Source organism: Cimex lectularius, unplaced genomic scaffold, assembly GCF_000648675.2.
Source record: "Cimex lectularius strain Harlan isolate CLEC.00 unplaced genomic scaffold, Clec_2.1 scaffold37, whole genome shotgun sequence".
Lineage (NCBI taxonomy): Eukaryota > Metazoa > Arthropoda > Insecta > Hemiptera > Cimicidae > Cimex > Cimex lectularius.
In genome coordinates, this window is record NW_019392682.1 from 929,901 (window position 1) to 953,621 (window position 23,721).

General features: G+C 37.6%; 1 protein-coding gene across 2 annotated transcripts in view; it reads right to left on the reverse strand.

Annotated features, from left to right (window-relative positions):
- Positions 1-23,721, reverse strand: part of LOC106665537 (ATP-binding cassette sub-family G member 1-like) — a 242,947-nt gene that overhangs the window by 213,523 nt on the left and 5,703 nt on the right. Inside the window, exon 1 of one of the 2 annotated variants that reach the window (XM_014392018.2) lies at positions 10,066-10,089. The exons of the other annotated variant lie outside the window; for it this stretch is intronic. The gene's annotated coding sequence lies outside the window, so the exon portion shown is untranslated. Of the gene's footprint in view, positions 1-10,065; positions 10,090-23,721 lie in introns of those variants that run through there. 2 annotated transcript variants of the gene reach the window in all.

Here is a 23,721-nt window from a genome sequence, read left to right on the forward strand (position 1 = left end):
ACTTGTCAATATATACTGTAAAAAGCACTCAGATAATAGTTTATATTCAGGCTATGTTTTCAACAACAAAAATTATCATAGAATAGTATATTTTTAAAAAAGATCTGATTGAAAATATACGAGAAACTACTTTAAATAGAAACTTTACAGACAACTAACCTGTAAAAGTAAGATTTCTTTACAATCTCAATTAAATTCTGAGGAAAACCTAAAGGAAATAATAATAAGTATCTTTCAATTAATTAAGTTTTTTAGTTGAGATAAAAAAAGTCAATGTCACGAGCGGGATCGAGCCCACGATCTTCGGCTAGATACGCCGCTGCTCCACCATTTGAGCTTTCAATTAAGTAAGGTTTTCAGTTGAGATAAAAATGGCAAAAAGTAGAAAAAATTCAAAAGGTGGGGTTGAGAGGGGAAGTTAGTGTCCGAGTGGATCGAGGTCACGATAGCTCAAGTGGTAGAGCAGCGGCGTATCTAGCCGAAGATCGTGTGTTCCAATCCCGCCCGTGACACTGACTTTTTTATCTCAACTAAAAACCTTAATTAATTGAAAGATAGCAATTGGTCAAGCGGACCACGAAAACTAAATTTAATAATAAGTATATTTTTCTGTCGAAATGCAACACATGTTCAAATATGTTTGACAAAAAACTCAGGTTAAACCGGCCTAGACCTCGAAAGTTGCCTACATTTTCAATGTACGTTGTATTTTTTATATATATATATATTTTTTTTTTGTATCTGTAACCTTATTTACACTTATGCAATGAGCTGGATTTACAAATGACATAGATCATTTGTCATGAGGGGAGTTAACAGCCATTGTTGTTTTTCCAACCATAAGCGAGGACGAATCCTCGATTTCTATTGGATAAAGATTAGAAAACTCGATTGGGGGTGAGAACATAGTTTATTGTTGAAAGTGATGTTGGAGACCTAGTAAGAGGTTCTGAGAACTTGCAGCATTGAAAGGAATATATTCTTTGTATGTCGAAAGGTTTAACTATGCCCCACAGTTTTAGTGCGTACGTCTATATTGGTTTAAGTAATGTCTTGTAGATTGTCAATTTGTTTTTCGTTAAAACGTTTGTGTGACTGTAGTTGGATAGTAGTAAAGATTGCTTTATTCCTGTCGTTTTACTCGTGTGTGGTGGTTCCAGGTTAGTCATGAGTCTAGACGGAACCCAAGGTAACAGGCCTGCTTTTCGGATGGAAGTATTATTGAGGAATTTTGTCGAGGGGTTTTTGCTTTGAAGGGTGAATGATACATGGGTCTTTTGCTTTCATTAAGCTCTATACACCAGTGTTTGCTCTATTCAGTTATTTACAAGACATATGCCTGGAGCTGTTCCGATGTGATTGTGGAATAGGGAACAGAGCACAGCTGTGTCGTCGGCAAAGGATGCAGTGATGGTAGAGGGTGAAGTTGGGGTATCTGCGGTGTAGTGCCACACTAGGTCAAACGTTTTTGACACCTCAAGAAAACACCCCCACTCAGTATTCTTAGCTCTCGAGTGATGCAACAGTTTAGCAGGGTAATTTGCGGCACACAGTCTACAGCGCTGAAAGCTATTTCTCTTCCAGAGTGTGGTCGGTATTCATATCAACACCGAACGTCATACGCAGGATTTTGGCTTCACGCGCGGTCAGGCCGGCCAGGAGATGAGATGATATAGTCGCTCAACGCAGCTTTCGGAGATGATATGCAGTTGGGTATAGGAGCCCTAAGATAGGTGGCAATTCTATTGTTAAAATTACAATTCGTGTTGTAATTTTTAATTTCATTGTAATTAATTAACAGTTAAAGCATTTTTTTCTTTGTTGATTCGTTTAATTTCTGTGTTATAACCAATTTCACATGAAAACTTTTATTTCTGCTGCTGATTATTATTCCTTTTGAAACATTCCAGCAATTTGCACTATCCTCGAATCTAATCGTATCATAACTTCTAACTATATATCAAATTTATTGTATTGATTAAGTTAATTATCATGTAATCACCAAAAGCTCGGCAATTCAATGGCTCGCTGTTGTCATTCTGCCCATTCATACCATTGTCACTTGTCAAACAGGTCAATTCAACGAGAGAAAAACTCTGTCAATTCGCAAAGTACAACTGCCCACAAATAATTAAAGGATAATTCATTTAGTCTTGCTAACGTAAAGTAAAAAATACTTTGAACGAACCCCTATAGAAAAGTAACACAAGGCCTGAACAAAACACGAGAAAACGACTGTCCAAAGAAGTAGATTGCAATTATAAACAAAAATGTTAACATTTTAAAGCTCTCCGTTAGTTGATATATCGTCCAACATCGGTTAACTAATGTGAAAATATATTGCTAGAAGTGAGTTAATGACCGTTAATTATATTGATGAAGTTGATCAGATGGGCGTTGGTCAGCGAGTCGGTGAAGTAATGCTGAATCGGCATAGGGTCGCTTATTGGGTCTGTCTTCACTCGCGAGTTTGTTGAATTACTCAAACTCGTTTACCTGTGTTATTGTTTGTCCTTAGTGCGTTTTTAGTCCGAGTTTGTTGTCACAAGTTAGTCTGTAGGTTTATTTTCCTCTATATATTGTCTTCTTTTTTTAGTAGTTTCTGGATGGAGCTTGTTTTGTACCGTCATTGCTACAACCGTTATTGTTCACAGTTCTTTGTTGCACTTTTTAGTGTTGCGTGAGATCGATTTTATTCTGTGGAACATGTGCCGTAGTGCTGAAATATTGTGTTGGTGAGGGTGGTTAGATTGTGGGTTTAAGATATAGCCAGTTGAAATGGTTTTTCTGTACATTTGGAATTCGTGTATGGAAATGTATGCAAATGCTGAAAACCCCTTTCTCACTGAAGATGACGCAATGACGAAACGCGTCTGAGTAATTCAACAAACTCGCGAGTTAAGACGACCCAATGAGTGACTTTTTGCAGTACAGCATGAATTATATTGCTCCCTTGATTAATAGTTTAAACAATAATGTGACAATTTATAAAGGGGACATACATCCCTTGGAAAATCGATATCCCTTTTTATAAACTCGTCTCATTTTAAGTAGCTATTTTCATGTCGTAGCCCTGATAATTGCATTTCGCCGTACTCATCAAAGATCTGTGTCCCATGTCAATTACCATTTCGCTCTTCGACGACAGATCTGGAAATCATTTTAAACCAATTAAACTTAACATTTAACAAACGGGGAGCATTCCAAAATCACAGATTACCCAATCAAGCGGACAATTCGAAACATGAGACGCCACAGTGCGATAACGTGTCGACTACGTCGTAAATCCTAAATTTTTCTATTCTCTTTGTACATTATGAACAACGGAGACATACTTTCTCATAATTTCAGTTCTAACTCTATCCCCGTATTTCGCGCTCAATGCTAAAACAGTCGTATTTCCTTTTGCCTTGTATCTCAGGGTGTTCAAGTTACAAAAGTGCATCGGACCATTTAACTTCGGAACGGTCGTTATTGTGTTTTGCAATTATAAGAAATATTTCAAAGATTTTATTTCCCGGTTGACAATAAAATGGGACTCAAAGAGAAAAAACAAACGACGCCGACTTCTTATTTTATAACAGCACCGTGGCACAACATTTTTTTATTGATCAATTTTCTTTCTTTTTTTTAATTATATAACTATTCTTGAGGGAACTACTAGCATCGTAGTATTCAAATGGGTAAGTCAAAACAGTGTCAAGCCCCCTAGTGATGTAACTTTTTCTGTTTATATATCTATGTACAAGGGATGCCGTGACCAAACGTCAATACGTCCAAAGGTTATCCTACAAGTCAAATTTGACTAAAAATGCCTCTGACCAATGTCTGGTTCTCAATTGTATTCTACATATTTCACATTTCCGGTTATTTCAACGTTCATAACTTTACTCCATAAATCCACCCGTATCTCATGAAATGTTTATCCTACTGTAAATTTGATTATGACAAGGGAAAGAGCATTTAAAACCCTATGTGATTCATTTGTTGTTTCTGTTGTAGCCTTCAGCAAACCTGATGCAATTGACACAGAATATAAGGTTTTTAGTTGAGATAAAAAAGTCAGTGTCACGAGCGGGATTCGAACCCACGATCTTCGGCTAGATACGCTGCTGCTCTACCACTTGAGCTATCGTGACTTCGATCCACTCGGACACTAACTACCCATCTCAACCCCACCTTTTGAATTTTCCCTCCTTTTTGCCATTTTTCACATGTCGTGTAATATATTTGATTCTCGGCGACTAATGAAATGGCCACGGAGAGCTTTAGTGAAGTTTTTATATCTCACCTAAAAACCGTAATTAATTGAAAGATATTAATTGGTCAAGCGGACCGACCACGAAAACTAGTGAATAGAATATAAGCTTAACGGGTTTCCAAACTCCATGTCTAAAGTTTAAGGAAGACTTTCTTGGTTCTGTAAGTACTAACAGAGTAAAATATTACATAATACAAAATTACATTGAACATAATTTAAAGTTAAATGGGATAGAATTAGGACATACATATAAGTTTTAAAAAAACAAAGCTAAATAGTCAACTTTGATAAAGCTCTTAAAATATAAATTAGGCAAATCAAGGAAAGATATATCAGATAAGTTGACAAATGTTAACGAATACAAAACGAACCCTGATGAAGACAAACCGATCTCATAAAAAAGTAAGGATTGTTCTGATTTAGTGGACATGGTACCCCAAATAAATAGCAGCATTAAAGCTACGCAAGCTAATAACTTTTTCCTCATTTAAAAAAAAACCTGAGGGGACTTATACAAAAACATTGCGAAATACAATTTCTATCATAATGGACCATTTCGTACCTACCGATAACACCACACGACAAAGAGCACATCAATATAAGGGAAAAAGGATCTCAAGATGTGTATAAAGAGGATGATAATGAATTCAGAAGAAACATAATACAAAACGTAATTATGGACTTCAGGGAAAACACCGGAGATGGATGGTTTTACTAAGGAAATTATAAATAGAGTACTTAATATTACCCCTTACAGCATATGCACCTTATTTAATCAATGTTTGAGACGGTGAACATTCCCTGAGGTCTGGAAAAAGGCATGTATTGTGTGGTGTTTGGAAGGAAAGGAAGAGAGAACGTAAAGAAATACAGACCAATCAGGTTACTCCCGTTATGGGTAAGCTACTGGTGGAAGTAATAATAAATCGTATTATGAACCACGTTCACAGAAATGGATATATCTCTCAACAACAGTATGGTTTCCTTCCGCATACTGTACGGTTGAAAGTTGAACACATTGAGGAACAATTTAACTTAAAAATAACATCCTTATGATCTCTCTCGATGTACAAAGGGCATTAAAAACGTTATCCCCTAGCAATCTATACTGATTTCTTTGAAGCGTAACGTTGAAAAAGGATCCCCCAGGGATCAAGCTGCAGTCCCGGATTACATTTTATACAACTTTCAATTAATTAAGGTTTTAGTTGAGATAAAAAAGTCAGTGTCACGAGCGGGATTCGAACCCTCGATCTTCGGCTAGATTCGCCGCTGCTCTTCCACTTGAGCTATCGTGACCTCGATCCTCTCGGACACTAACTTCCCATCTCAACCCCATCTTTTGAATTTTCCCTCCTTTTTGCCATTTTTCAGGCAGGAGGAGGGAAAGGAGGGAAAATTCAAAAGGTGGGGTTGAGATGGCTTGGCATTGGCACGATAGCTCAAGTGGTAGAGCAGCGGCGTATCTAGCCGAAGGTCGTGGGTTTGAATCCCGCTTGTGACACTGACTTTTTTATCTCAACTAAAAACCTTAAATAATTAAAAGATATTAATTGGTCAAGCGGACTACGAAAACTAGTGAAGTTAATAAGTTAAAATGAAGTATATCTTCACTAAAGCTCTTCGTGGCCATTTCATTTGTCGCCGAGAATCAAATAGATTACACGACATTTGAAAAGCGGCAAAATGGAGGTAAAATTCAAAAGGTGGGGTTGAGATGGGAAGTTAGTGACCAAGTCGATCGAGGTCACGATAGCTCAAGCGGTAGAGCAGCAGCGTATCTAGCCGAAAATCGTGGGTTCGAATCTCGCTCGTGACAGTGACTTTTTATCTCAACTAAAAACTTAAGTAAATGAACTATGAATAACTTTAAGCAAGATTTCTGCGGTCTTCATTACTCGATAGAAGATTGTCGCATTTCCATTGCATAATACCTGCAATGTAGTTTTCTTTAAAAATAAAATTAATTATTGATCCTAATCAAAACCAGTTTGTTTAAAAATCAATGTAAAACATTAAAAACTTCATTTAAATTGTGAGGTATTTTGTTTAGTCCCACGGATGACGGGTCGCTATTTTTATCGTCCCCGATTATCTTGGTGGCACGTATGTTGTTGTTATATTCCATAACAGTTAACTTTTATTCAGCCAGCCATTTTATTTAACAATATCATCATCGTAGTATAAAAAGTCCTTCATTTAGAAAAAAAAGGCAACTTTGAAAAGAACACAATCCGATAGCGCGAAGGGATGTAAGCGGGGTGAGTTAGCTTCATTTTTACTTTTTATACTCTAATGAGTTGAATAAAAGGCACTTTTGTAATAATACCTCTCATTGTTATGAAGGTATGTTCTTCCACTTACACCGGCCGATTTTGTTCAACCTACATTTAGATAAGATTGGAGAGTATTTTCAGCGTCAAGAGGATTTACAATACTCCATATTGTCCTTTTCTAGGGTCTTTTGATTTTTCGACTTATAGAAAGAAACAAATAATAAGATTAACAGTCTGTAAGTCGGATCTCAAAGAGTGTAGACCGGAAGGAAATTATCAAATCTAAGTTTAAAACAGCTCTATGAACTTATAAATATATGAAAAATAGAAATCCAGCGTTCATGCCACGATTTTTACAAATTTCAAAAGTATAAAAAAACCTTGACATGTATAACAAACATTTCGAATTACGTGAACAAAATTTAACCCTGATTTAAGTATAACAATGTGTGCAAACTTCCTGCCTAGATTACCATCTAAGAAGATACGTACAAAAAATACACAAACAATTTTTTCATGAATAACATTATTTTTACATGTTAAATTGCTTCTCTATAGACAAAAAGATGGTCCATGAAGCTATGGTTTAATAGACATTAAGTAAAAATTCCTATGTGAACATGTCAAAAAATTATAACGGTTTGAAACGCGACAGTAGGCTTTCAGTTACATGGTATAATCATCGATCATATAACTCAAAATCGCGACAGGGACGGCTGTCTTACGGGGCACGTCAACATATTATCTCATTGTTTTCAAGTAGGAGAATTCACATTACGGCGGCACGGGGCAGTCACGGGGCTAAACCCCGTACGGCGCCCCGGAGCCAGCCCGCAGCCTACGATTTTTTCCCAGTCCCGTGTAGTATGAACTCCACCCCGTCAGTACTCAACAAGTAACAGAAGTGAAAAACATTGACGAGTCATTCTAAAATAGCCATAAAAACTTTTCCTCGTCATAGTTCAACTCCTTGTAGAGGGTAACGAATTCTCTTTCTGATCCCCTTTTCTTCCAAACTGGATGTACATCCCATCTTCTTGTCTTTTCGTCTTCTTCCTTATCAAGAGCTACCTAATAGCTGCTAATTCAACAGTGTTAAAGTTCATGTTATTACCGCGCGCGCTTATACAAAAAGCACTTCTCGACGTGAACGCTAGTAAAACTGATGAAAAATTGAGTTGAAGATCCCAGCCACTGCCGTGCCGAGCCGTAAGCAGCCCGGTGTAATGTAAATACAAACAATTAATTAAGGTTTTTAGTTGAGATGAAAAAAAGCTAATGGCATGAGCGGGATTCGAACCCACGATCTTCGGCTAGATACGCCGCTGATCTACCACTTGAGCTATCGTTCGAATCCCGCTCGTGCCATTAGCTTTTTTTCATCTCAACTAAAAACCTTAATTAATTGTCATGTATTAATTGGTCAAGCGGACCACGAAAGTAGTGAATTAGTAAATACAAACGTCTTACGGGACTCATTCACCATACGTCCCGTAAGATGCCCGTCACGTTCTAATATAAATCGACCTTTATATTAGAACGTGCAGGGTACGGGACGGCTGTCTTACGGGCCACGTCAACATATTATCTCATTGTTTTCAAGTAGGAGAGTTCAAATTAGGGCGGCACAGGGCGGTCACGGGGCTAAACCCCGTACGGCGCCCCGGAGCCAGCCCGCAGCCTACGATTCTTTCCCCGTCCCGTATAGTATGAACTCCACCCCCGTCAGTACTCAACACGTAACAGAAGTGAAAAACATTGACGAGTCATTCTAAAATAGCCATAAAAACTTTTCCTCGTCATAGTTCAACTCCTTTGTGGCTGCTAATTCAACAGTGTTAAAGTTCATGTTATTATCGCGCGCGCACATACAAAAAGCACTTCCCGACGTGAACGCTAGTAAAACTGATGAAAAATTGAGTTGAATATCCCAGCTACTGCCGTGCTGTGCTGTACGCAGCCCGGTGTAATGTAAATACAAACGCCTTACGGGACTCGTTCTCCACACGTCCCGTAAGATGCCCGTCACGTTCTAATATAAATCACTTAAAGGACAGTCAAATCGGGCCAAACTGAGAAAATTCTCTTTAGTACAGAATTTTTCGGTTATTTTAGACAAATGTTAGAAGTAGAAGAAAATTGCCATGATTTAAAATATTTAATTTTTTATCGCGATACCAAATAAAAAATTAATTTTTTTTATATAGCAATGAAGCTTATTAAAGAATAGAGTTTTGTTGTTGTTTTTTCTTTTTCTAAACAATCATTATGATTCAATGAAAAGGCAGTTTTATATAAACACAAAATTTCACTTTTTTCCGCTTCTTTTGAAACTTCTGTCAAAGTTGGACAGTTGCCTCGAGATCTCCCTTGTTAGTGCAAAAACGGATATTAGAGGACTTCAACCCTCTTTTGTAAAACGAGGTCAAAAGTTATGAGAAACTATGTCAAAACGAAAAATCAAGGTTTTATGTGACGTCTTTAACGTCTTAAACATTTGAAGATTGAAAGATAGGGAGAAGACATTGATAGTAGTTCAAATCGGTTTACTATCTCCCAAAATCGTTATCACACTAGAACTCTTACACTGTGTAATATAATTTATTATTACGGATTCAATTGGCGTTTCGCGTTTACTAAATTCGCATAACAAACCAATTCCCAAAATGTAAAACTATTTGAAACATTTACAAGATTTCTCGAATAAAAAAAAAGTTTATTTTAAACGGTGTCATTCAAACCCATCACGCGTTTTTAACATAAATTGTTAAAAAATCAAAAGCTTCCGGAAGATATTTCTAAAGATCGGTAGGACTTGTTCCAGAGTACATTCATCAAAAATTACATGCCTCCTTGTTTACGATCTCGTGATTAGAACATATTAGTCGTTTTCTTCAGAATAAAGTAGTATTACAATTTAAAAAATCGAACATTTCCCAATCAATTACACCAGATTTCTTCTTTAATTGAGGAAAGAATGGGGCAACAGGCTGATTCGACGTGAAAACAAGTTAATCGTTTTTGTCTATCGTTGAAATAATTGTGATCTCGATGTTTATACTGTAATCAATTACGGTACTCGAAAACACTCGTTGACGTATGAACGAGGAACAAAAAACAAACAAAACATACATTTTTCTGCCAACCTGAATTAGTTTTAAGTGTGTTACTTGAACAAATTATGTTTAAACAAGCCAACAGGATGCAAAAGTCGGATTAAAATTAACTATATAAACAACTACATCCACCTAGTTTAGTTTTTTGGAAAATTTTTCACCATACCATTGATGCTCCAGATATTTTTCTTCCCTTTCCTTCTTTTTAAAGAGCCTAATAGAAATCTCACAAGTCCTATCGTATGTCAAATTCCTATCTGCCTTTCATAGAACATGCTTTCATTTATCCACGACCTATGAAACTTGCCACCCCTTAAAAAGCCAATTGAAGTGGTAGCTCTGAGTATAGGGCGGTAGGATGAAGGAAGATGGAAAGTTTTTTAAACTTAAAAAAAACATAGTTCCTACTCACAGTTACTTTTTTTAAACGATCCGGATATCAAGCTTATAACTCGTCGCTCACGGATAATTCGATTAGGATGGACGTACACACTTTGCTCCTCTGAAGGATTAACGTGTAAACACATCGGAGTTATCTACGGGTGATAAGTAGAAATACCTCAATCGTACTTTTAAAATTCCAGTTTTATAATTTTGTTTGATTGAAATAAGTAATTATTTTACCTTATTTTATAATTTATAAACTGAAGCTAGTTAATTTTATTTGAATAACAACAGAAGGTCTCATATTAATTTTTAAATATCTAACTCCTTATCTGCGTGGATCTTTACCTATCCATATTATCGAAAATATTAACATTCTAATTTGAATGGGAATCGCACGGGGGAGGGGATCCTCCCCCAGTCGGACCGAAACTACAACTAGAGCCTTTGGAGTCTGCGTCGTCTCAGAAAAAATATCCATTTCGTTGGAAGATGTTATACAATTAAATATTAGCCCGGTAGTAAGATCAAGTAGTAATGAAAACAAGCGGCTATTCACAGGTGCGTCGTTTAATGAATACTCGAAATGTATGTTAATGGATAAGACTGAATTTCTAGCAGAAGGAGAAGTATTTCGCCAAGAAAAAAGCGGCGTTTATCTAAAAGCCGTTTTGAAAGTAGTGACACGGGCCCAAATTTTCTTTTTTTGGAGAGCACTAAAAAACCCCTAGGTAACGCTCACCCTATGCTTTGCGGTAAATGGCTATTTCAAGACCCTGCACTTAATAAAAAGTCAATACTAGACATTCGGACATCGGGCAAAAACCGGATTAAAGTCACAACTGCCACTAAAGAGATTGCGAATTATTTAACAGAAAGTGAGATATTAGCGAAGGAAAATTTAAATGTATATATTCCCGACTTTCTAGTTAAGAGGAAAGAAGTTATTAGATCTGTTGATGTTAATCTGCACTCCGAGGAAATTTTAAATTGCATGCAATCTACAGTAGAACCTGTATCGATAGAGAGGATGCGGAGAATTGAGAATATAGGAGATAAAGTAAGAATTACCCCCCTTACTACATGTGTGGTATCCTCCCTAGGTCAAAATATCGCCGAATTCGTATCTATTTATGGGAGCTATTGCCAAGTGAGGTCGTATATACCCCCAGTAAAACAGTGTGCCAACTGCCTGCGATATAATCATGTAGCCTCGCAATGTAGGAGCAAACAACGTTGCCTGAAGTGCGGTGAAGAACATTCCATTAAAGAATGCACTAAGTCTGACTCTGAGATAGTATGTATCTATTGTGGGAAAAATCATCTAGCTGATAGCAGAGAGTGTTAAATCTATAAAAAGAATGTGGAAACCAATAAAATAAAGTATGCTAACGTACTCTCTAAAAACAAGTTCGACATCCTCGCTAACGCACATATCACACAAAAAGATGAAGATTTCCCTCCACTGCCTACCACCCAGCCACCATCAACTCGACTACAATTCAGGAAACAGCTAATTAGAAGCCCTCGTTCGCAGAATAACGCTGAAATAAAACATACACTTAAAACTAAACGTCCACTATCTCAAGCGGTCAAGTCCGACCGAACCAGGCAAGGTACACCAACAAACCCGCACGCCTGATCCGAAGCCGAAAAATATATACATATACTAAATAAACTAACGTAGAATATAAGTTCACATAAAATGTCTAGCAAAGAAATGATAGATGAAAATGGTTCAGTACTATATAACATTGTACAAAATAACCCAACAATTATCGATGAACTGCGGAAGGAATATCGACCTAATAGAGATATGGAAATGTGTAGCAATACTGAAACGGAAACAGAATCAGCTTAATTATTCATCACTTCACTCTGATAACTTCTCGGAAGAACGCCCTCATCCACCTTTTTGATTAAATCCTTACAATGATGGTACGTGGTAGAAAACCAAAAAACCTAAAGAACCCCAGAATTCTACAATGGAACATTCGTTCCTTACCAGCCAATATAGGATTCTTAGAGTTGCTTCTAATGGGGGAGAATATCGATGTCGCACTTATTTCGGAAACATGGCTTAAAAACACTCAACCCATTAACATTTCCCAATTTGATGTAATACGTAATGACAGAGATGCTTGATATGGTGGATGCGCCATATTAATTAAAAAAGATATCGAATATGACTGCACATATGTGGCAAGAAACCACTCAGACACCATTCAAATATCAGCCATCAAAGCGAACATCCTTCCCAAAGCGATGACAATTGTGTCGGTCTACTTAGGCCCCAAAACTAAGACCAAAGACATAAATGGGATGACATACTTGGCCAATTTGTGCACCCTCTCCTAATAGGAGGGGATTTTAACGCACATAATCAAAGCTGTGGATGTTCATTTAAGGATACTGCTGGATCCACCCTTCTTGAAGCTTTCGATCGGACCGGGGTATGTTTTTTGAAAGATGGCACCCCAACTCTCGTCACACTACCGAGTAAGAATCCTTCCGCTCCAGACATTTCAATAATATCCTCCCCCCTTGTCTTATCAGCCGTATGGGAAGTCCTCCCGGACATCTATGGATCGAACCACTATCCTATCATTATCCAGATAGAAAACAATAATTCGCTCCAAAACTGGAAAACCAGTCCGAAACGGTGGAAACTGGACATGGCCCAATGGACGCAGTACACCTTAGATATTGAAAACGCGATTAATACAAATCCTCCTTCTAACTACAAGGAGATGACGAAAATTGTATGGTTAGCCACGAAAAACAATATCCCCCGTTCATCGGGAATCCAATATACAAAAAACAAGGCCATAATCCAAAATACTGGTGGGATGACAACTGCAAAGAAGAATGGGGAAAAAAACATAGGGCCTTCCTAGTTTACAAGCAAAATCCAACTAAAGAGAATTATATAGAAACACAGAGAGCCAGCGCGAAATGTAGGCGAAAATTTAGAGAGAAAAAAGTAGCAAGCTGGCAGACATTCTGCAGTGCTTTGAACAAAGATTCGAGCATCAGCTGGATATGGAGCAGAATTAAAAAACTGAAAAGCTCATCCGCTCCCAAACCCCGGGTAATGAATAAAAACTGTGTAGAGTAATTTATGTGTACCCTAGCTCCCTATACAGTCAATGAAGAAAGTGAAAAGACGGAGATTACAACAATAGCAAGGAGTGATGGGGTAGAGAGCCCCTTCTCACTGAAAGAGCTGGAGGCAGCGATAGTGACAAGCTCTAATACAGCCCCAGGCCTTGATTTGATACACTATCCTATGATCGCTAAACTCCCGCCCAATGCAAAAACGGCTCTCCTAGGCACAATTAATAACATCTGGACAGAAGGGACTATAATTCCTGAGTGGAAAATGCAGCTTATCCTCCCTATTCTCAAGCCGGGTAAGCCCCCTAGCTTATCCTCATCATACCGCCCCATTGCCCTGTCATCGTGCTTCTTAAAAACTGATAAATGATAAAGAGGCGTTTAGAATGGGTTGTGGAAACAAACAAAATCCTCCCCGACTTCCAACATGGTTTTAGGAAGGGAGATAACACCTCCGACAATCTCGTGACATTTATCACTGACGTACAAAAAGTACTAAGAAAGTCACCCTGGTCATAGTCTTGATATAACAAATGCCTATAACCATGTGAATATTAAAACACTAAAGAGAATAATGGAAGAAAAAAAGGTACCCGCCGTTATGATTCGGGCCATTATTAACATAATAGAAAACAGGGTCATATACACACAAGTTAATGGAGAAATGTACGGGCAGCGGCAGGTCAACCAAGGCATTCCCCAAGGAGCAGTACTTAGCCTCCTACTCTTTTCCATATATACGGCGTCACTGCAGAACATCTCTGGGGAAAATATTAAGATATCTCAATTCGCCGATAATATCGCCATATACACCAGTGCACTCTCCGTCGAGGACGCTATTACGGTTTTAAACTATGCCCTCGAGACTTTCTCACAATAGACAATGGACCTGGGATTAGCAGTGTCAGAGCAAAAGAGCGCTGCAATGATAATATCCCGAAGAAGGAAACTAGTTCAACCCAAGGCATTAAAGTTAGGCCCCTATAAGATCAAGACCTACCCAACCTTCAAATTCCTGGGAATAACTATTGACCGCAAAATCCTCTGGAAACCATACATGGAGTACGTCGAGAAGAATGTTGAAAAAGCAATGAATATTTTAAGACGTACTTCTAAAGTTAAGTACGGATCCCACCCAAGCATCGGGTTAATGATGTACCGTGCCCTCATTCTCGCACGCATTGATTATGGGTCGATAGTCTACGGCAGTGCAACCAAATCCCACCTAAAAAACTTGAAACGGTCCAACACAGGGCAATAAGGCTTTGCCTTGGGGTATTAGGATCTTCCCCTACTGATTCCCTCAAGGTAGAGGCCAATACGGAACCGCTGCATCTAAGAAGGAATCGACTAACAACAAAATTCCTAGCTACTCGAATGCACGATCCCAACCATCCTGTAGTTATGGGACTGGATGCTTTGGCGATCACAGCCCTTAGTGATAGTCACGCCCCATCTACTTGAAAATGAAAAGCATCTCTCTGGGAAAAATCATCCGCTCGTCAAACACGAAACTTCACTGGCTTATTCCACTCTTCGCACCTAAGGTGCCCTCAGGAATTGAAAGGTGAACAGGACTACATTAAGGTCTATTTTGAGACTGGTAGAAGCCCGCTGACTACGGTAGTTTATACAGATGGCTCAAAATCCCAGTATGGGGTGGGGGTCGCAATACTTAATATAAATAATGACTATTCCAGGCAGTTTAAACTCCCACCTCTGTGTACGATCTTCTCCGCTGAAGCTATAGCCATAAAGGAAGCTTAGTGTTCTGACGGCCCTGAATAAAACGGATACTCCTGAATATCCCATTATCCTAGAGATCAAAAACATTTTGTTAGCCTGAGGAATCGGTATAGCTATTCATCTTCTTTGGGTCAAAGGCCATAACAACAACCTGTTTAACCAGCGGGTTGATGAATTGGCAAAGGCGGCTGCTCTATCGGGAAACATCAGAGATCTCAGCCTGGGACATTGTATCGCACAGTCATCGCATAGTCTTATTACGCAAGAAATGGCAAAGCGAGTACGAACAATCATCCAAAAGCAAAGGCATCTGGTACTCTGCCTCCCAACCAAACGTCCAGTCTAAACAGGCTTTAGGAGGAAGAGCAAGAGGTAAAGGAGTATTCAAGTCTTGCTCGATTTTATTTGTCTATAGAGTATTATGAAGTGCGGCACGAAGATGGTGAATAGGTACTGAGCAAAGAGATATGATTTTTCTTCGACGGACTTGGCCCATGAACCATCATCTCTGCGAAGAGGATGGGAGTAAGGATATGGATACGTTTTGTGGTCGCCCATAGGGTAAGGTCCTTACGTACAGTGCAATATGGTTGGCGATGTTTCTGTGCTGGGTTTGTATTGCTGAGTCCGAAGTTTTGTATAGAGGTTGTCAGTATGATTACTGCATCGTCAGTCATTTCAAGAGGCTTGCGTGGTACGTTGAGCTCTATGGATTCTTCAAGTAATGTCTCAAACGATTCTCAGTCGAATGTACAGGAAATGGAGAGGTTTTAGTGTGTACTTAGGAGTCGTATTTTGAAAAAGCCTCTTCGCAAAACCCCTGTTGGTCCAATCCGACTTTAATGGAACCCATTTTCAAAGCGGGTTAAAATTGTATATTCACGAGGTGCATGAGAAGCCGGCTTTATCACGTGCATCAGTCGGAAAGTCCTCATTAACCGTTTATATTGAAACTGTGTTTTTATTGCGCTAGAAACTTTTGTGTTGTTTAAAGATACGTTAAAGTCTGACATCAAATTGAACAATTCCTCCAAATAGCTCCGGTTATCTACATTTATTACCTGCTATATTTCTTTTTTTATGTTCTTTTAAACAAACATGACATGCTGTTGTCGGTCGTTAAAGCACACAAAGGGTAAAACATGCATTACATGTTAAAATACCGGAGTAAGTAGGAAACTCTGAAATAAAACGAAGGACTGGATGTGCTATCAAAAATGTTAAAGAGTAAATGAGCACATTGCCAGTATTTAGAACGGATGTGCCATGAAAATGTAAACCACATCATCAATGGTACGATGAACTTCAATTTTTGACAGTGACAAGTCGGATTACAAAGGCAAAATTTTTAAGTGGGAATTCCTGAATAAACCTTATTTTAATTCAACAATATTGTTCTATTTTTTTTTTTCGAGGGTTCGCAACCCCAGAGGTTGTTTCAACCCTCGGGGTGGCGGTGTTTTTGAAAAAAAAAGGCCATTTTTAAGTATGTCGGGCTCGAATGCAGGGCCGCTGGATTCAAACCCGGGACCTTTACCTAACAGTTATGAGCGCCGTGTCAACGCCTAAACCGTTGCGACCACCGACGCCCCGATTGTTCTAATTCTTATTTTTGAAACTACTTATATACAAACCCACTCAATACATCAACTACAATATTCAAATACGTATAGGCAGGCATATCTGACTAGACACTGCGACAAACATTCCAAGACCTGGAATATATTAGAGATATAAACATTAAATTTTTAAGCGAGGTTAATATCAGTACAATCTGCTGTCAAATAGGTAACTACATAGCTTTTTCCTTCAAATTAACTCAATTTAATTTAAAACTTATGAGGCCGGATCTTGTATAATAAAAAGGAATAAGTAAAATATAAACAAAATAATATATTTTTAAAAAAAGGTTCTTGTATGAAACAAACTAAAGTACTAAAACTTTCGTTTCCTTGTACAACATCAATCAATCATTCAACAATGCAATGCTCAGAGAATAAATTTTAATATAAATTCAATAATCTCCGCCCGGGGGCGCACCTTCAACTAAGAGGATACAATGGAGGGCCGCGGTAGCCGAGTGGTTAAGGCGTCAGACTGTCGGCTAGTAGATCCCGCGGTCGTGGGTTCGATCCCCACCGTCGCCTCTGACCTTTTTTCTGACGCCTAAGGGGACCTGTGGCCGCAGTTGAAACAAATTGACACGGCACTCATCAATGGAAGGGACGGGATCAGATCTCAGTGAGCCTGAACTTAGCCACAACTCACTTCAAACATGAGTTTCTTCGATGGAAGAATACCGGCACAGCGGGGACTCAAATTCACACTCGTGTTTCGAGCCCCCAAAAATGGAGCCAGGGATAAAGTACAATAAGCTGAATTGCTGCAGAGCTCAGGGGGAACTCTTCCGGTCCCTGGTATTCATTGTTTAAAAACAAGAGGATACAAAGCTTTCTCGATGGAGATGCAACTCGATCCTGATGGTAGGGTACGCGGAGTATCCTAAAAATAGAAAATATATATATGGGGTGCGAATGAAATCGAACATCCAGGCAATCGAGGTAAAAATAGCGGCGATGCGCATGACGCTGAGTACAGTTTACATAACCGAATGGATAGCCGCACGGTGGTGATGTATCTGCCCTTATTGAATACCTACCCCAACCCTAATGATGTTGGGCGATTTTAATAACACCTACTAGGGATCACGGCGCACAGACGGTAGGGGCAGAGAAATAGGGACCTAAATGGAGATTTAGGACTGATCCTGAACAACGACGCCGCTATACTTATAGATTTAAGCTCTGGAAGTTTTAGCGCGATTAACCTGTCGATAGTCCTCCCTACCTACAATGGTAGAGTGGGCTCCTTTAGGGAACTCTCACCTGATTGACCACTCCCCAATAGTCCTGAGGAGTTGTGTAGCAAGCCAAGCGAACCGTGCTCCATCAAATGGAGCCCTAAGCCGGTGAATCGGCCGCTTTTCTCCGCGTCAGTTGTTTCCAACCTTCACAGGGATAAAAATAGCAACAAAAACATATAAAATTGATAAAGAATAGTTTAAATAGTAGTTTTCAATTTATTGACCAATGTTAGAACTGTGTTTTTTAAACAAAAATCACCTTTCAATCGGTGAAAATAAGACATTAGTTCGGGCGGCCTTCGGCTACATTCAACACGTAGCAAGAACCAGTTAAGTTTTTTTTACTCCCTTTCACCCTTATAATAGATGAAATACCTTGAGCGTTAAATGAAATTATTATATAAATAAAATATGTTCAGAATATGACCATAATACACACTCAAAGTGAGAAAAACCTGGCACTCGTATTTTGTTGTATTACCCCCCTGTGTCCTCGCGGAGGTCCTTAATTAAGAATCCTAAGCACTGAGTAAATAAACGATCGGATTTCGTTTGGTGAAACAGAATCCCATTCTTTAACCGGTTTGAAGCCGTTCAACGCTTGTTGGAAGCGGCGAATGAAGATGTCTAAACCGTGCCAATTCATTGTGGTAATCTCTACATCCTCCAATGGGTGATAAGTTACATACTTTCGCGCATTATCACACAATAACACGGAGTTGTCCCTAATAAATGCAGTGAAGTGAACTTCCAGTGAGCTTCCCCCTAATAAATGCAGTGAAGTGAACTTCCAGTGAGCTTCCGGAAGATCTTCCTCAATGTTCAATTGTGCATTTAAAGATCCATTCTGTATGATAATCAATTCTGTGAGGCATGGACGTTGATTCCACTCCGCAACTGTCTTTAATTGACGCATGGCATATGAAACAAAGAGTTCTCCACATGTCTCTATACCGGTCCCGGTCATCTGATTGCCACAAAGCAAACTGGGACTCGTCTATGAAAACAACACCCCGATCGTTCAATTGTCCAATCGACATGCTGATTTGCTCGTTTCTACTCGATGCTCTTTAGTAGTGATGACCTACTGCAGGACGTTTAGGGATTAAGCTATTTCTGATGATATGAAGACTTCTGATGACAGTTTTAGAGCTCACACTTACATTATGTCCGTATGCAGTTACCTATCAAGGAAGCCGTTAAAACTGAGAGCAATAAAAGATCATCTCTAGCCGTTTTACATCGCGGTCGACTACAAACTTTTTAGCAATGGAGACTTCTGGTACTATAGATCATCGGGATGGTGGAGCGCGGCACACCCAGGAGAAGGGCTATGTTAGCCCATCGTTAGCAAAGCATCTGCCCGGCAAGATCTCATTTAAAACCAATGTTTAACAAAAAATAAACAATTTTTTTTTTACTCAATGTTATTGTTTCATCTAAGAAAACAATTTAAAAAGCCAAATAACTCACTTGACAAGTGGCTCCGGAAAAGATGAAATTGGACCGATTTTCTTTATTTTTAATCTAAAGAGTGTAAAAGTATTGATTATTAACACTTTATAAAAATAAACAACTAGTTATTAATGTTCTGTTTATGTTTTAAGTGGACTATAAATCGTTATACGTAGTTATTATGGAATATAAACAAGTATTCGGTTTTTGACTTTGAGTGTATCTTCATTTGCTGATTGACCGACATAATTGTATAAAATAATTAGTATTCATTATTTTATATTTAATTACTACATTGATAATTACTAAAACTAATTTATTGTTTAGTTTGAGGAAAAAATGTGGATTTTCTATCACAATGATATAATTTTACGTATAAAGGAAAAAACTAAAACTACCTTTTATCAAGGAGGTACCAAATCTTTTCTGAACTTTTTAATAACCACAAGCTTACTAAAATCCGTGTAGAATGGAAAGCGGTGAAGGTAGATAGGTTGGGTCTTTTATGCGTTCTTCTATTGAATTATTGACGTCCAATCTCCGATATATATTACTTTCCTGAGGATTCCACGTTTAATGCTTACAAAAAAGAACAACCGTAGGTAAATTCCTTTACTTTGCAAAAACCTGGAATTGCCGGTAGACTGCGGGAAGTGATAGGCTTATATAAATCCAAATCCAATCCAAATTTCCCAATAAAAACTGTACTCAATGTACGTTCACATTGAAAAACCAGTCATGCTCTCTACTGCACATCAACATCAAACACTTAGTATTATACCTAGAAAGCAATCTAGCGTGCAATACCCACTCAAGAGACAACTTATCAGAAGATGAGGATAACTACGAAGACTTCTAGGACCGAAATCGGTATTGACTGACAACACTAAATTAACTAATCTTTTTATGTAAGGTTTTTAGTTGAGATAAAAAAGTCAGTGTCACGAGCGGGATTCGAACCCACGATCTTCGGTTAGATACGTCGCTGCTCTACCATTTGAGCTTTCGTAACCTCGATCCACTCGGACACTAAGTTCCCATCTCAACCCCACCTTTCGAATTTTCCCTCCTTTTTTGCCATTTTTCAAATGTCGAGTAATCTATTTGATTCTCGGCGACAAATGACTCAATTAAAAACCTTAATTAATTGAAAGATATTAACTGGTCAAGCTGACCACGGAAACTAGTGAATTTAATAATTTTTATTGTTTTACAACATGCAGATTCTGCAAAAAATCAGACTATAAGCATGCACATTCATGCTTATAAATACATTCTCACAAAACAGTTAACACAGAATGCATCTATCACCAACCAAATTTTCAAACTAAATAAACCTTACACAAGAATTTACTGCGATCACTTTAGACATACGGAGTTGATCTGTGGGTTTCTGCCAGCTTATCAAACACACATCACATACAATTCGAGCTCCTTGCGACATCACTAACCTTACTATCCACAACGACCTTAACATTACAACCAACTCAAAAACGTTTCACATCAATCTCTCGATCCAACCTGACCCTACTGTTGTAGCCCTCTTTACACATTCCCACCCCAGGAACCCGCCACATCACCTAGCCTCAAAACCTCCTTGGCCCTTAAACCCTCACACTTTCTGAGTGCTGAGTGCCAGCAGTGGTTTCTCATGGCATTAGTGTTATTGTTGTGACCGTGTGAAAAAACGTACTATCATCATATTTGCAATATGTACGATATGTATAGAGTACAAAAACAGTTTTCCTTATATACATAAACATTATGCATTTAAACCATAGACATTTTATTTAATATAGGCTTCTAATTTAAAAAATAGATTTTTATTTAAATATAAAATATATGAGCCCTTATAAGACTATATGACAATTAATGACAATTAAAATTATATTAAATTCACTAGTTTTCATGGTCCGCTTGAACAAATAATATTTTTCAATTAATTAAGTTTTTTAGTTGAGATAAAAAAGTCAGTGTCACGAGCGGGATTCGAACCCACGACCTTCGGCTAGATACGCCGCTACTCTACCACTTGAACTATCGTGACTTCGATCCACTCGGACACTAACCTCTCTCAACTCCCACCTTTTTGAATTTTCCCTCTTTTTGCCATTTTTTAATTTTTTTAAATTTTTTTTTAACAATATGTTATATGCAATTAAATATAAAAGCAAACGATTCTTCTAATATTCAAAGAGATTTCACCAAGTAATAGGTTTTTTAAAGATGGTTGATTAACTTGTAATTGTTGTGAACATTATTACGACAACCATGATCTCATGTTATTAAGACGCGTGATAATATCGGCTAAAGTCGAATCGACGTGAAAATATAATTGGATAATATGAAAGTGACTGAACACATGTCTTTACGCCGTTACATCATCCCCTGGGTCCGCATAATCTCGCTTCCGCGTTGTTAGCCATGCGCCGATGGCGTTGGCGTGAAGTGGAGACGCGTCCGATCAATAAGAAATATCACGCACCGACGTCCGAGCGATAATCAGTAATGATCGAAGGGACGATTAGGTTGAATAACTGGAAGATTGAAGTTACAGATATCCTTTCGATAAAAATATCAACAAAAAAAACCTTCACTAATATCCAAATTTCAAAACACAAACCCCTAAGTGTTTTCTACTGCGAAAACATTCGACCTTATCTTTTATTGTAATATTAAAGAGATTAATTTACAATTGCGTATAATAAGGCTTATTAAAGAGATAAATTGTACGGGGAAAAAACTAGGCTGCGTGCGATATGGATTGTAGATTATTATCTGAATCAAATAACAATATACTTTATCTTCTTTGATGGATAATAAATTAACAAGTACTTGCAATTTCGCGAAAAACATAAATTTGTTTATTAAAAACATAAAAAAAATTATAGTTAGTCCTTAGATTTTTGTAATTCTCTACTTCGTACTTCACCAGCTTAGATTGAACAGCAGTCATTATAAATTATTGCCCGGTTATCTTCACATCGCTCATCTTCCGCCTGAACCACGATTGGGAAATTTAGCGTGCATTAAATTTTCCAGTCCATTAGGAAAATTCAATCCCCCAGATTAGGAACATTGCCTGGACAAATTACCAAAGTCATTAAAGCGCCAAATTAGTTAACTAATCATTTCCCACCAATTGTGAATATCTGTAATTATACACAAGGTTGCTAAAGATATCACATCTGTCTTGACATAATGAACACGTATCAACTTTTAGATGAAAACTGTTAAAATTCATAATCAGCAGAATTACATATTTATATTTGATAGACGAGGCGTTATGACACGGAATTATTTGAAGAAAAAACTTTTTAATTGTAAATAACAAAATCTAGAATTAGCGTTATTCATAGATTATTTATATCGGTGACAGCCTAGATTACAGACGTAGTTCCAAAGTTCATGGGCGGCTCGATAAGATTAAAAATCTCAGGGCAGTCCTACAACACGTTAGTGTCAATTCAGTTAAGGCGAATTCAGCAGTATTCATTATATTTGAAAGGATTATTGCAATTATAAAGATAATCATCAATGAAGTCACCAGTTTTGAAAAATTCCCTACTCTCTACGAAAAATTTGATTGTCAAATTAGATGCATTGAGGTCCTGAGTTCAAATCCCGGATTTTTTATTTTTCGGTACAAGCAACAAATTAGTATAAAACACTTTTTGGATCAAGCTAAAATTAATATTCGAATTTTATATGATAAGACCAAAATAAAACCACTTTTTTATGTAAAATATGGAAAAAATCCTTCCATTTTGTGTAGTTGTAAACCTACTTTAGAGCATAAACCAGAAAATTTACTACATAACATATATGTTGAAAGTGCAGTACAGACTACTTTGAAAGTCGAGCAGTAAAACGTACTTCCTAACCTAAACAGTAAGAAAATACCCACTTTTTAGGTTAAGACTCGGTATAATGAAATATGACGTAACCAAAAATTTGTGTAAAACGAACTTAGGCCAAATCCTCATCGTATACGTTTGAAAATTCAGAAAAAATTAATTTTTGAGGTTGAAGCTAGTAACAAAATTAGCCAACTGATACTTCTTAAAAACAACTACTCTGAAAGCTTTATATTACAAAAATTTGAGAAACTTGACTTTAATGTAAACATTTGTAGGCGTATTGCTTGTGAGAATGTCGAAATCTGTTTTAAAACTGTTCAGCTTTAGTTAAAGAAAAATAATATTTTGAAATGTAATATTTAAAAATTATATAAGATTAGAACATTTACAGTATCTGTGAGTCCGATAGTAAGTGTAAAACCTACTTTGTAGGTTAAACAATTCCAATTTTGTATGGTACCACTTTTTATTTCCAATATAAAAATACTACCTTTTTGTTGTTGTAAAACTTACTTTAAGGGTTAAACTGGAAAAAGTACTACTTAACATTATAGTGTTCGCATTAAAACCTACTTCGTTGATAAAGATGTAAAAACCAACATTTTGGTAAATTTCTGCGAAGTAAAAAGTCCTGCTTATTAAC